This window comes from Sminthopsis crassicaudata, chromosome 2 (genome assembly GCF_048593235.1).
Source record: "Sminthopsis crassicaudata isolate SCR6 chromosome 2, ASM4859323v1, whole genome shotgun sequence".
NCBI lineage: Eukaryota > Metazoa > Chordata > Mammalia > Dasyuromorphia > Dasyuridae > Sminthopsis > Sminthopsis crassicaudata.
In genome coordinates this window covers 469,642,263-469,655,177 of record NC_133618.1, presented here as the reverse complement: position 1 = coordinate 469,655,177, position 12,915 = coordinate 469,642,263, and the positions used below count along the sequence as shown (strand labels likewise).

The following is a 12,915-nucleotide window of genomic DNA, read 5'->3' as shown; positions in this document are numbered from 1 at the left end:
CTCCAGTAAGAGTCACTATGCCCAGAGAGATGGAGCTGGAAGTTGCACTATTCTCTGACCTGGCCACATAGGGAGTAAGTGTCTGAAGGCACTTGGGTAGCCTAGCACACTGAGTGGCGGGAGTCACAAAAACCTGAATTCAAATTCAGATTCAGACACTCACTAGCTGTGTGATCTTAGACAAATTATTTAACTCCTGTCTGCCTCGGTTTCCTCAATTGTAAAAAGGGGTGATGATAATAATAGTGCATATCTCCCAGAGTTGCTATGAAGATAAATTAGGACAATATTTGTAAAGTACTTTGTAACCCTGAATCACAAAAAAAATTTAAAATTTAATCCTGGAATTATATACAAGAGACATAAACAAACTAGATCATGTCTGGAAAATGGAGGCAAAAGACAAAGTCAGGAAATATATGAACACAATTGCAAAATACTTTTCACAAAAATAAAATGAGATCTAGTCAACTGGAAAAATATCAAGTGCTCATGGGTAGGCCGAGCTAATATAATAAAAATGACGATACTACCTAACTTAATCTACTTATTCAGAGCTATGCCAATAAAACTCCCAAGAGATTATTTTATAGAGCTAGAAAAAACAACAACAAAATTCATCTGGAAGAACAAAAAGTCAAGAATTTCAAGGGAATTAATAGAACAAAAAGCAAATGAAGGTGGTAGGTGTAGTTGTACCAGACCTAAAACTATATTATAAAGCAGTGGTCATCAAAACCATTTGGCACTGGCTAAGAAATAGAGCAGTTGATCAGTGGAATAGGTTAGGTCCACAACATATAATAGTCAATGATTATAGTAATCTCGAGTTTGATAAAGCCAAAGACTAAGGAGCCCCATTTGTGGGATAAAAACTATTTGACAACAATTTTAAGGAAAATTGGAAATTAGTATGGCAGAAACTAGGCATGGAGCCACACCTAACACCCTAAAGTAAGATAAGATCAAAATGGGTTCATGATCTAGACATAGTGATGGTATAAGCAAATTAGAAGAACAAAGGCTAGTATACCTCTCAGATCTGTGGAGAAGGAAGGAATTTGTGGCCAAAGAAGAACTAGAATATATTATGGAGTGCAAAATAGAAAATTTTGGTTATATTAAGTTACAAATTTTTTTGTACAAACAAAACCAATGCAGACAAAATCAGAAGAGAAGTAATAAATTGGGAAATTGTTTTTACATTTAAGGGTTCTGATAAAGGCCTCATTTCTATACTATATAGAGAATTGACTCAAATTTATAAGAATTCAAGCCATTCTTCAATTGTGAAATGGTCAAAAAATTTGAACAATTTTCAAATGAAGAAATTAAAACCATTAATAGTCATATGAAAAATGCTTTAAATCATTGATAGGAGAAATGCAAATTAAGACAACTCTGAGGTACCACTCAGATTGGCTAAAATGATAGGAAAAGATAATGAAAGTTAGAGAGGATGTGGAAAAAGTGGGACACAAATACATTGTTGCTGGAATTGTAAACCGATTCAATCATTCTGGAGAGCAATTTAGAACTATACCCAAAGGGCTATCAAATTGTGCATACCCTTTGATCCAGCAGTGTTACTACTAGGCTTATATCTCAAAGAGATCTTAAAGGAGGGAAAGGGACCCACATGTGCAAAAATGCTTGTGGCAGCCTTCTTTGTAGTGGCAAGGAACTAGAAACTGAGTGAATTCTCATCAGTTGGAGAATGGCTAAATAAGTTATGGTGTATCAATGTTATGGAAAATTATTGTTCTATAAGAAACGATCAGCAGGATGATTTCAGAGAGGCCTGGAGAGACTTACATGAACTAGTGCTGATTGAAATGAGCAGAACCAGGAGAGCATGTACATGGCAACAGCAAGATGGATGTGACTTTTCAACAGTGAAGTGATTCAGGACATTTCCAATGATTTTGTGATGGAGAGAGCCATCCATACCCAAAGCATTGACAGTGGGGACTGAGTGTGGATCAAAACATAGTATTTTCAATCTTTTTGTTGTTTTCTTGCATTTTTATGTTCACATTTTTTTCTTTTTGATCTGATTTTTCTTGTACAGCATGATAGTTATGGAAACATGTATAGAAGAATTATACATGTTTAATATATATTGGATTATTTGCCGTCTAGGGGAGGGGATGGGAGAAGGGAGGGAAAAAATTTGGAACATGAGGTTTTGCAAGGGTGAATGTTGGAGATTATTTTTTCATATGTTTTGAAAATAAAAAGCTTTAATAAAAAGAAAATGGAGGTGAGGTTTATGAAGGACCTTGAGTTCATTCTATGTGGAGAAGGAATGAAGGAATTAGGGACGCTTAGCTATAAGAGAGACACCTTAGAGGTCACATGTTAGCTTTCTTCAAGAACTTGAAGGGCTGTCATTGGAGAAAAGGGATTAGATTTATTTTGCTTGATCCTAGAGGGCTGAGCCAGGAGCCAAGGATGTAGAAAGAGTTAGGGAAAGCTTGAAGATCTTTGAGAGTGCTCTGGAAGAGCTACAGATTGTCTTGGAACTGGGTTCTCCTTTCTCTTCTTGGAAGTCATGGTTGTTGTCAGAGCCATTGCCACCATCATCATCATTACTGTCATCAGAGCACAGCATTTATAGATCACTGTAAAGTTTTGCAAAGAGCTTTAAAAATATCATCTCATTTGATTCTCATGACAACTCTGGTAACTAAGATGCTATTATTATCCTCATTTTACAGATGGGGGAAATTAAAGCAGACAGAGATTAAATGACTTACCCATGATCACACAAATAGTAACTGCCTTTTTCTTGATAGCCTATACATGGAACCTAGATTGGACTGGCACAGACTTGCTCAGAGATGGGTTTGCAGAGGATTAGAATTCAGTTCTGCTTTAAATTAAAAAAAAACATGAACAGCAGGTACTTACTGTATGCAGAGACTTGTGCTGGATTAAATGAAAGAGAATACAAATTTTGGTAAAACAGTTTTTGCCCTTATTCATCTCCTACCCCAGTGAATGATATATTCACAGACGATTATGTCATTTTTTAGTCATTTCAGTTATGTTGTGACTCCATTTTGGGCTTGGGTTTGTTGTTGGTTTTCTGGGCAAAAATCCTGGAATGGTTTATCATTTCCTTCTCCAGCTTATTTTACAGATAAGGAAACTGAGACAAACAGAGTTACTTGCCCAGGGTCACACAGCTAGCAAATGTCTGAGAACGGATTTGAACTCAAGAAGAGGAATCTCTCTGATTCCAAGTCCAGTGTTCTATCCATTTCTTTACCTCTTACAGACAGTATATAATATATATACAGATAAAGGCATTGAAGAGACTCTGAAGTTTCCAAGTGAGGTCTGAGGGAAGATTATCACTAGCAGGTGTGATCAAAGAAGGTTTCTTGTAGGAGGCCTTTCAGTTATGCTTTGGAGGTTGAATAGAAATTTCAGAGGTAAAGTGACATAAGGAGATTGTTTTGAAAACAGGGACAGCAGAGGGGGGAGATTGTAGGATGTACCTGTGGATCAGATGAGTCACATTGAAGGGAGTGGTAGGAGATAAAACTGGAAAGGTAAGGGGGTACTTCACTAAGAAGGGCCTGGAAGGCCAGAGATGTCAAAGAAGCAACATGTTGGCAAGAGATCTAGTAAGAGGCAGTTGCCCAGTTTGCCTGGATGGAAGTAAGGGCTGCCATTAGGGTGGTGACAGTGGGAATAGAGAGGAAGGGTTTGGATCGCAATAATTCCTATTTTCTTAGTACTTTAGAATTTTACACAGCATTTTCATACAACTCTCTTATGAGGGAGGTAACAAAGGATGCTTCACCTCCCCCATTTTACAAATGGGAAAACTGAGGATTTGAACAGTCCCATGACTTTGAGACCCGAGTTCTTTCCCTTACTCCCTGGAGGGTCTGCTGGTTCTCAGGGAGGTTGGGAGAGGACGAACAAAGCCTGTATCCCAAACCTCCCAAGAAGTTACATCAGTGAGCATTTAGGGGCATGAGTTTGCCCACCTCGGCTTTTAGGACAGACCAAAATAAGTTTCCCCTCAATGAGTTTCATTCTCCAGCGCATGACATTTGTCATTTAGCAGACACTAGTATTTTGGGGGTCCCCTCCCAGAGAGTCTCAGTTACCCTCATGCCTGAGCTGGCAGAAACTTCCCAAACTCTCACCCCAAACAGTACCATTTGTTATGAAAGGATTTAACCGGGAGGGCATTTTGGAAGCCCCATGGACACTGGTGAGATTCCCATGTTTTGGAAGCGATGGCTTTTTACAGCCCCTCCCTCATGTTCTTCTCTCTCCCTTCCTCTCAAATCGCATCCTCAAAATTTCCTGGGGAAAGACTGTTGGGAGTCAGGAAAGCTGGGATTGAATTTTACCTCCAACATTTATTAGTCGTATGATCTTCAGCACAGCTTACCCTCTGAGCCTCTAGTGTCTATCTGTAAAAAGGGTGTAATAATACCCAAACAGCTATCTCCTAGGGCTGTGAAGAAGCCCTTCTTGAGGGAGGAAAGTGTTTTGTAAAACAGGACAGAATTAGGAAAGGCTGCAGTTATTTCCGTCCATCATCATTTCACTTCTCAATAATCTAAGATCAGCAGGCATGTATAAAATACACACAGACTGTTTCCCCCATGATCCCAAACTTTCTTTTTTCCTCCATACCAAGAGAGGCAAAGGCTGGATATTCTCTGAAGTTCCTTCTAGTTATAACATCATCCGTTCTAAAGTCTCTTCCAGCTCGTCTATTCCCCGTGCTAAGGTCACTTCTAGTCCTAATCTTCTGTGTTCCTAGGCCCCGTGCACCCCTAAAATATGCTCCCTTCCCACCCCTGGGGCTCTCTGAACAGTGACTATTACATATTGGAGGCAGGACTGTTTTAGGCAGAAGAGACAAAGGTACTTCTGCATTGTTTGAGGGGAGTCATCCCTGTGTTGAATTTGGAGCCATCTTTACAGCAAAATCCAGGAAAGACTTTGGGCTTAATTTATAATCTCAGGCAGTGACTCACTGGATTGAAAAAAAATTTAACCAGACTGGAGGGAAATTTCTGAGGAATTGGGACTAGGGGCACAGAGCTACTTGGAAGACTTAGCCCAAATTCCAACAGGGTTACGGCTGATGAAAAATTTGGGGAACACAAAGGAGACCTCCTATCCCACCCCCCACTCCTGGTACCACCCTGACCCAAGGCCTCCATGTCAGAGGTTCCTGGTGCAAGAGCTGAAATTTCCATAAAAGCCTAAAGATTACATTCTTCACTTTTTAAGTTGTACAAGAGCTACACATATACATATTTAATGTGCAATAAACGAGAGCTGCTGGAAATTAACTAAATGAAAAAAGAATATACTTAATTGTAAAAATTTAATTTTGCTTTTATTCTTCCTCCCCCCTCCCCTTTTTACAACTTTTTATATTGTCTGGGCCTTTCGATCTCGATGGAGATCATATTCTAAAGGCCTCGGCCCCCTGACCTTCTGCCCGCGGAGATGGGGAGGGGATTAGTTTTAAGCTTTGGTGCAGTCAGTTACTTTCAACAGTCTCACAATCAGCCAGAGCAGTCCCTGCATTTGGTCTTACAAAAGAATTTTATAATAATTCCTGCACACCCTGTGTGCCTGTCTCCCCTCCTCCATCCCACCCACAGTTTTCCCAGATTCTTACAGAAGATTGTATCTTATTTTGGTTTCTTAGACCTGGCGATTTTAAGTTCTGCATTTTGTAAAGTGGAGAAAGGAAGACTCATTGTGGTATTTAAAATTAAAAAGAAAGGGAAGAGAAAGAGGAAAGTAGATTCTGCCATTAAAAATTTAAGTGATCAAACAAACTAATATACATTAACACACAGTATATGAACCCAAAGAATCTGGACATCTTCCAACCTCCTCCTCCTTTTGAAGGACAATACCTCTGGGCAACTGACACTAACAAAGACATTTTGAGACAGCTTTCTGATTTCCAGACATATTTGGCTCCAAGAGACAATCTTAGATTGTCTCTCTTAAAGAGAAAGAGACACTGTTAGGGTGATGGTTCAAAGGCCTCTCAAATCTAGACTCACTGGCTTCCTGGGTGCCAGTAGTGGAATGGGGTGCATAATTGCTCCTGGCACTGCAAACTAAGGATCCTTGGTTTGAGTCATTAGGAGGATCTCAGGGGTTTTCCGGTCCAAAGTTTTCATTTTTCTGACTAGGAAACTGAGGCTTCCTCGAGGAAGAAAATTACTTAAGATCATACAGCCAGACCTAAGCCTAAGTCTGTTAAGTTCCAAATTCAGAGCTTTTTCCCTTGTGCTAATCCAATGCGATGATCCCATAACCGTGGATCTTGAAACAACGTTTTAAGGCAAATTAATTTGTGGTCACAAGGAAAGCCACGAATGCAATTGCTTTTAGTTGCTCTCACCTCCTAGTATAATTATCTGGTTCTGTTATATGTTGGGACACATTTTCTTGAGTTTTTTTTTTTTTTTTTTTCTTGGATTACTGAAGACAGAAAAGATGTAAACTAGCTCGGGCTGCTGCAAAGCTCGTACCAGGAGATCTCTCCTTGGGTCCTCAGAAAATTCTGTCTGATAGATCCTGGTTTGGGACCAACAGGTGGTCTCCATAAAATGCATTGGGGGCAGGGAGCCAGGCACAATGGGCTTATTTGTGTAACAGCCTATTAAGGAGGGTCTTTGTTTTCATCCAAGTTTCCTCTAAGTCAGAGAGCTGACCAGGGCCAAAGGCCTTTTCATTAAACTCTTTTGGACACTAAAAACCAGGGGTCTGGCTGGTTGTCGTCATAAGAATGCAATGTCTTTTTGCAAGCCACCTTATTAAAAACAACATCTCTATTGCCGTGCACTAGAGAGATTTAAATTCCATTTGTATTGATCAACCGGTCATAGCTCATCCTGTGGCTGATGGGCATCCATGTGGGAATTAGCTTCTGGTTGTACAGATTTATTTTTAAAATGATTCAGGAAACACCAAGTCAAATAACTAACTAAATATTTATACAGAGAGATCCAAATCTTATGATAGGACGTTATAAATATATGCATAAGCCATATATACTTATTATGCCCCAAATATGTATCTATACATACATATATATAAACAGCTATATTCATAATATATAGCATTATACACATAATATAGTAAACAGTATTATATATACTTGCATACATAAATGTTTACATAAATATACATCCATAAATGTGTATGCTAATCCACATATGTAATAAGGCTGCATCAGCATTGCAGAGATCTTATTTGGTGTGGGATGATGTGTCTGTACATAATATATATATACATATATATATGCGCATATGTATATCATGATGTAGAAATATATAAGCATACAATACACACAGAAATAGATAATTGTGTATATATGTATCTATAACAAAAACACTTATATAGCATCGTCTATGTGCAGGCCCTGTGCAGATGTTTAACAATTATTGTTTTATTTGATCCCCACGACAGCCTGGGGAGGTACTACTATCATTCTCATTTTGTAGATGAGGAAACCAAGGCACACTGAGGTAGAGGGACTTGCCCAGGATCCCACAGGAGGAAGTGTCTGGGGTTGGATTCAGATTTGGGTCTTCCTGACTTCAGGCCCCAGATTCTCCTCACTGCACCACTGACCTGCTTGTTAATCGCCCTCATGGCGTGTATGTGTCTCCTCCAGGAGGGCCTGTCCTGTGGGAGTCTGAGCCAAGTGTTCTGACAAGTTCACCAGAGCGGCTCCAGCTGCTTTCTCCTGCTCTCCTGAGACCTTAGGGGCAGCGCTGGAACCCAGGGGTTCTCTGCCCCTTGTCCCTCAGTCTTTCTTAAACACGCACATAATACACCAGAATGTACATGATTCAGAAGGGAGGAATTTCTCGTCCTGACCCCATTTGGGGTTTTCTTGGCCAAGGCAGTGGAGGGTTCACCATTTCCTGCTTCAGCTCATTTTACAGATGAGGAAGTGAAGGTAAAAAGGTTAAGTGACTTGCCCAGGGTCACACAGCCAGAAAGTGTCTGAGATTTGAACTCAGGTCCTCCTGCCTTCAGGCCTGGCACTCTGTTGTGCCACCTCCACACATAAGCATGTGTCACTCATGCATGATGATGGAGGTGTTCATAGAAACAGACCTTAACCTGTAAGCGTGTGTTGGGCCATCTCTGAGGTGCCCATTAGTAAGCCTGGGCCAGGAGAGTGGAGGCAGGTCCTTTAACAGACAGGACGGAGCACCTTTATGTAAGGCAGAATACAGGGTCACCAATCCGCCTGCACACCATGGACACGGCCGGGAAATGTTTTTGGAGAGTAATCTGAGCGAGGTCCCTTCATGATCTCGGGAAATAGGACTGTGCATGTGTGTACCCCTGTGCTCGCAGATGGACATTCTGAACTCAATGCGTGACTTTCCTGCTTATGAACTCTGTTCTAGGGAGTTGTTCCCACCCCCAACAAGGTTCACTCTTCACTTGTTCCCAAGTCGCAGGGAATTCCCACCATATTTTTACTTTGAGACCAGTAGATGATATTCTTCATCTTGCCCCAAGTATTCATGCAGGTGATTCATTAGAATTAATCATATTTGCTTAATTTGTTTGGGAGACTGGGGAAGTCTCCAGGATACAGATGATTGGAGGGAGTGGGGCAGGGAATTAGAAGGGAGAAGAAGAAGGAACCAGTGGGACAAATGTTCATTTTAGCTTATGGGACAACCAATGCTCAGAAGTCAAACTCTGAAAGCAGTCCCATTAGGGGTCTTCTTAGAGATTGGGATTCCATCAAGCAAGGTTCCTGAGTTCACACTGTTCCTTTGACAGAAATGTCATTTGATTTCCAAGATTTCCACCAGAAAAAAAGTGAGTGTGTGTGTGTGTGTGTGTGTGTGTGTGTGTGTGTGTGTGTGTGTATACAGAGAACATTTCCCTTAGAGAATTACGCCATGATTCGATTAGCCTTTTTTTCCTTGACATTTTGCCCATTTTATTAACTTCTGCTTTGCTTTTAAGGAGGCAACTACTGTTTGACTTCTCCGAAGACGCTCATAATATTATAATTCAAGTGTCAGGACAGATTAGGTTAAATGAACCTTGTAATTCCCGAAGGAAAGCAAACTTCAAAACATCCTCTGTTTGCTGGTCCCCTGTCATGGATTGCATTAGGGCTGAATGGGTAATTCTGTCGCCTAATGTGTTAAAGTTGGCTGCAGCAATCTCTCTCCCCCCTCCCTCTCTTACAAGGTGAGAAATGAGTTTGCTAGCAAAACATTTCAGTTTTCCCCGATTCACATTCCTTCTTTATGAGACTCCCAATTGTCACCATCACATACACCCCAACATGCTTAGACACAAGCGCATGTGCGTGCACACACACACACACACACACACACACACACACACACACACACACACACCAGCACTTATTTGTGAAAAATGTATATTAAAACCAAAACCCATCAAATGGAAAGAAATCACAGATGGTTTTATTCACAACCAGTAGAATTAATGGCCTTCTCGACTCTTTATAAATATTGGAAGCAGATGAGTTCATTACAATTTCACCCTAATAAAGAAAAGCTGTTTGATTTTGACAAGACATCTACCCATCTAATACATTGCTGGAGTAATAAAGACACCTTCCCCCTCTCCCGCCTGCTCCCACACTTAATTCCCCCCCCCCCCCAAACACCAACCTTACCTGCGGTGTTTCTGAAGTAACGGAAAAACACGTGCACAGGCCGCCTTGCACAGACCCTTAAACTAGGCTCCAAAGGGAGAGAAGGCTGGAATTCTGAAAATGCTGGTCATTCGGAGAAGATGGGGTCTGCAATGTTTATTTTGCGGTTGTTTGAAATTTTTACATCTTTCAACAAAGTAGGCAGGGAAGTGGAACCATGTGAAAGGGCTTTTGAAAAGACAGATCCAGCACCACTTGGCTCCTTTATCTCTGAGATCTTCTCCCCTACCCCATGGGGCAGGGTTGAGATGGTCTTTATTCCCTCTGTACTCTCCCCACCCCCATTTAAACGCTTCCTAGCTTAGCTGCCTTTGCCAAAGGTTCAAAGTGTTGCTGGCAGGCCTTGCTGTGGAGGAATACAACCGCTTATTCCAGGGAGGCGCGAGCTGACTCATTTCGAACTCCAAACACTGCTCACTGATGTGGTCATCTTGTTAGTCATGGAAATCCCGGCTTATTTCTATTTATGCTTCTTTCAACACTTATTAGGCAAGAAGTGAAAGGCTTTACATTAAACTGCAAAAGATGTTTTTGCTCCCCAGGGCCAGGCCAATCAGCTCCATGGCTTATCAATCATTTCAAAGGTATTTTTTTCCAAAGGGGATGTGGGGTGGAGGGGAGAGTTGAAACTTCCCAAAGCTGGAGAATTTGTAATGGAAGGAAGGAGGAGGGAGGGAGAAAAACAGCATGTCTAATCTACTGGGACCCCTTGCTTTGGCTGGATTTCTGCTGGAGTTGTGTGTATTTCCTTGTTCATAACCAAATGAGGGTTACAGTTTGGGAGGCAATGACATTGTCTCAGAAAAATGACCCACATCAGCGGTTTGGACAGTGGGCAGAGTCCAGCAATCAAATTTCTTTATATCCTCTTCCCAACACATAAAAACAAGGAACATTTCTCCACGCCTGCAGTGAAGTAGCCCTCTTTTAAAAGGCTTCACGAAGAGTTGTTTAAGGGAAGTGGTTTTCATGTAGCAATTAAAAAAAATTAAAATCAGCACAGCTCGGTTCTCTGAAGCTCTTTCTCATTTCACAAGTGGCAGTGTAGAAAAAGAACCGAGCTCGGAAGCACCAGACTCAGCTGCTGAGCTCTTAGCTGCATGGTCCCTGGGCAGGCAAGTCACTTGTTCTCTCCATCCCCAGCATTCTTCTCTGTAAATCGGGGCGCTGGGCGGCTTAGATAGCTGGATAACCTTCTGTGTTCTAAGTTTCCTTCTGGCCGCAGCAACCAGTGTTGTAGCTCTAACATTCCACGTTTTAGCTTCCCAAGTTCTGAAGTTTCCTCTAGTTCTAACATTCAATTTGGTTTCAGCATTTGTATTCTAAAGTTATATTCTAACTTTCTATGTTTTAAAGTTCCTTCCAACTCTGACATTCAAATGCTCTAATTTTCCTTCTGGCTTTGGTGCCCCTAAGCTCATGCTGCTTGCCAGTTATGAGCTGCCTTTTAAATCTTAGCTCCTTTAACTTTCTGACAAGAACTGGCCTGGTTTGTGAACTCTTGAAACAAACAAAGCCAAGGCAATTCCCATCAGCCTGCTTCGCTCTCTCTCTTGCCCAGCCTCTCTAAGCGCCAGTAACTGAAATTTCTGTTAAAACTTTCAGGCAAAGATCGCTGAGATGCACAGCGCTCCCTCAGTGAATCCAGGACTGCTGGGACTGGTGTCTGAAGTTTGTCTGACCTGGGCAAAAGGAACACAAAGAGCAGCTCCCCCCCAACAAGAGAATCCCAACCTCAAGGAACGGAGCAAAGAGGTAGGATGGGGATGAGATCCAAGTTCATGCAGTCAGACCGTGGACCCCAGCATTGACTTCTGATGAATGGTGTTAATCTGTTGATGTGATCATTGGTGGGGTTCTCTCTTAAGACTTCATTGTAATTTTGGAGGTAAACAAAGTTTTTTGCACTATTTTGAGAGCAGAGTTGGATGAGAATTCTCTAAAACCAAATTACAATTAGATTGTAAGTTCTCTGGAGGCAGGGTCTATACCTTGTTCACCTTTGTTGATGACAGATTTAATATCAAAATAGTTCATATTTTACAATGAGAGGTAGTGTGGTCCAGTGGGGAAAATCCATGCTTTGGAGTTAGAAGAGCTAAGTCCCAGTCTTTCCTCTGTCTCTTACTCCTAGTATAACACTGGGTAAGTCAGCCCCAGCAAGATAGCCTCAAAGCTCCTTCGAGCTCCAAACTGGTAATCCCAAATTAAATGACTGACCCAAGATCCATGGCTCAGTAAGCTAGGACTTGAGTTGTATCCATCCTTATCTCTAAGCATTTCACATAAAGTTTCACATAACACTTTACAATTGTAATTCATTGTGTCCTTCCAAAATTTAGTGCCTATATGTACTTAGACACATATATCTATATATCTATGGGTATCTGTATATATATGTATATACCTCTATATCCATAAATACCCATGCATCCCTATATAGCTAGATACATTCTATATGCATACCTACATGTCTATATACCTTTACATAAGTATATCTTTAGCTATAGGGGATGTGCAAATATACATACATATCATATATGTGTATATGTATATATCTATAGGTATTTGTCTCTATATTCACATTACCCTATATGTGCATGTATTATTATTATCTCACTTTTACAGATGAGGAAACTAGGGAATTCATCAGAGGTCAAGGATCACACCATAATATATGTGTGTGTGTGTGTGTGTGTGTGTGTGTGTGTGTGTGTATACACACACACACTCATACATATATGGCAGTATAAGAATTATCATGCCAATATAGCCCATGAGAAAGCTGAAGATCGAAGCCATGTATCCCAAAGCCACCTAGTGAATAAGAAGCAGAGTGAACATCCATCCATGGAGACAGGGAACTGGATTTGGAATCAGAAAGGTCTGGGTGACCTTGGGCAAATGACTTTACTTTCTGAGCCCAAGTTTACTCTTCACATCCCCAGCTCCTGGAATGAGGTATCATGAGACTCTTGCTAACTCTGGAAAATCTTGGCTGTCTGATCTTGGGCAAGTCATTTCCCTTTATACCTCCCTCTTCTCTCCTTCCCTGCAGGTAAGACCAGTAGGCTATCTGCCTTAGGGGAGGGAGTTCCCTACAGTCCAGAGGTAGCAAGCTCCAGGCCCATGCCTGCAAGTTGCCACAAAACTCTTAAGAGTGAAGCCTGAACCAGATG

At 41.2% G+C, this 12,915-nt stretch overlaps 2 long non-coding RNA genes across 2 annotated transcripts in view; one reads left to right on the top strand and one right to left on the bottom strand.

The window, feature by feature from the left end:
* Positions 1–11,345, bottom strand: part of LOC141557444 (uncharacterized) — a 92,280-nt gene extending 80,935 nt beyond the window's left edge. Inside the window, exon 1 of the long non-coding RNA XR_012486791.1 lies at positions 9,698–11,345. This is a non-coding gene — a long non-coding RNA (uncharacterized LOC141557444). The remainder of the gene's footprint in view (positions 1–9,697) is intronic.
* LOC141557445 (uncharacterized) overlaps positions 1–12,915 on the top strand; it is a 37,955-nt gene that overhangs the window by 23,213 nt on the left and 1,827 nt on the right. The window contains exon 2 of the long non-coding RNA XR_012486793.1: positions 11,342–11,491. This is a non-coding gene — a long non-coding RNA (uncharacterized LOC141557445). The remainder of the gene's footprint in view (positions 1–11,341; positions 11,492–12,915) is intronic.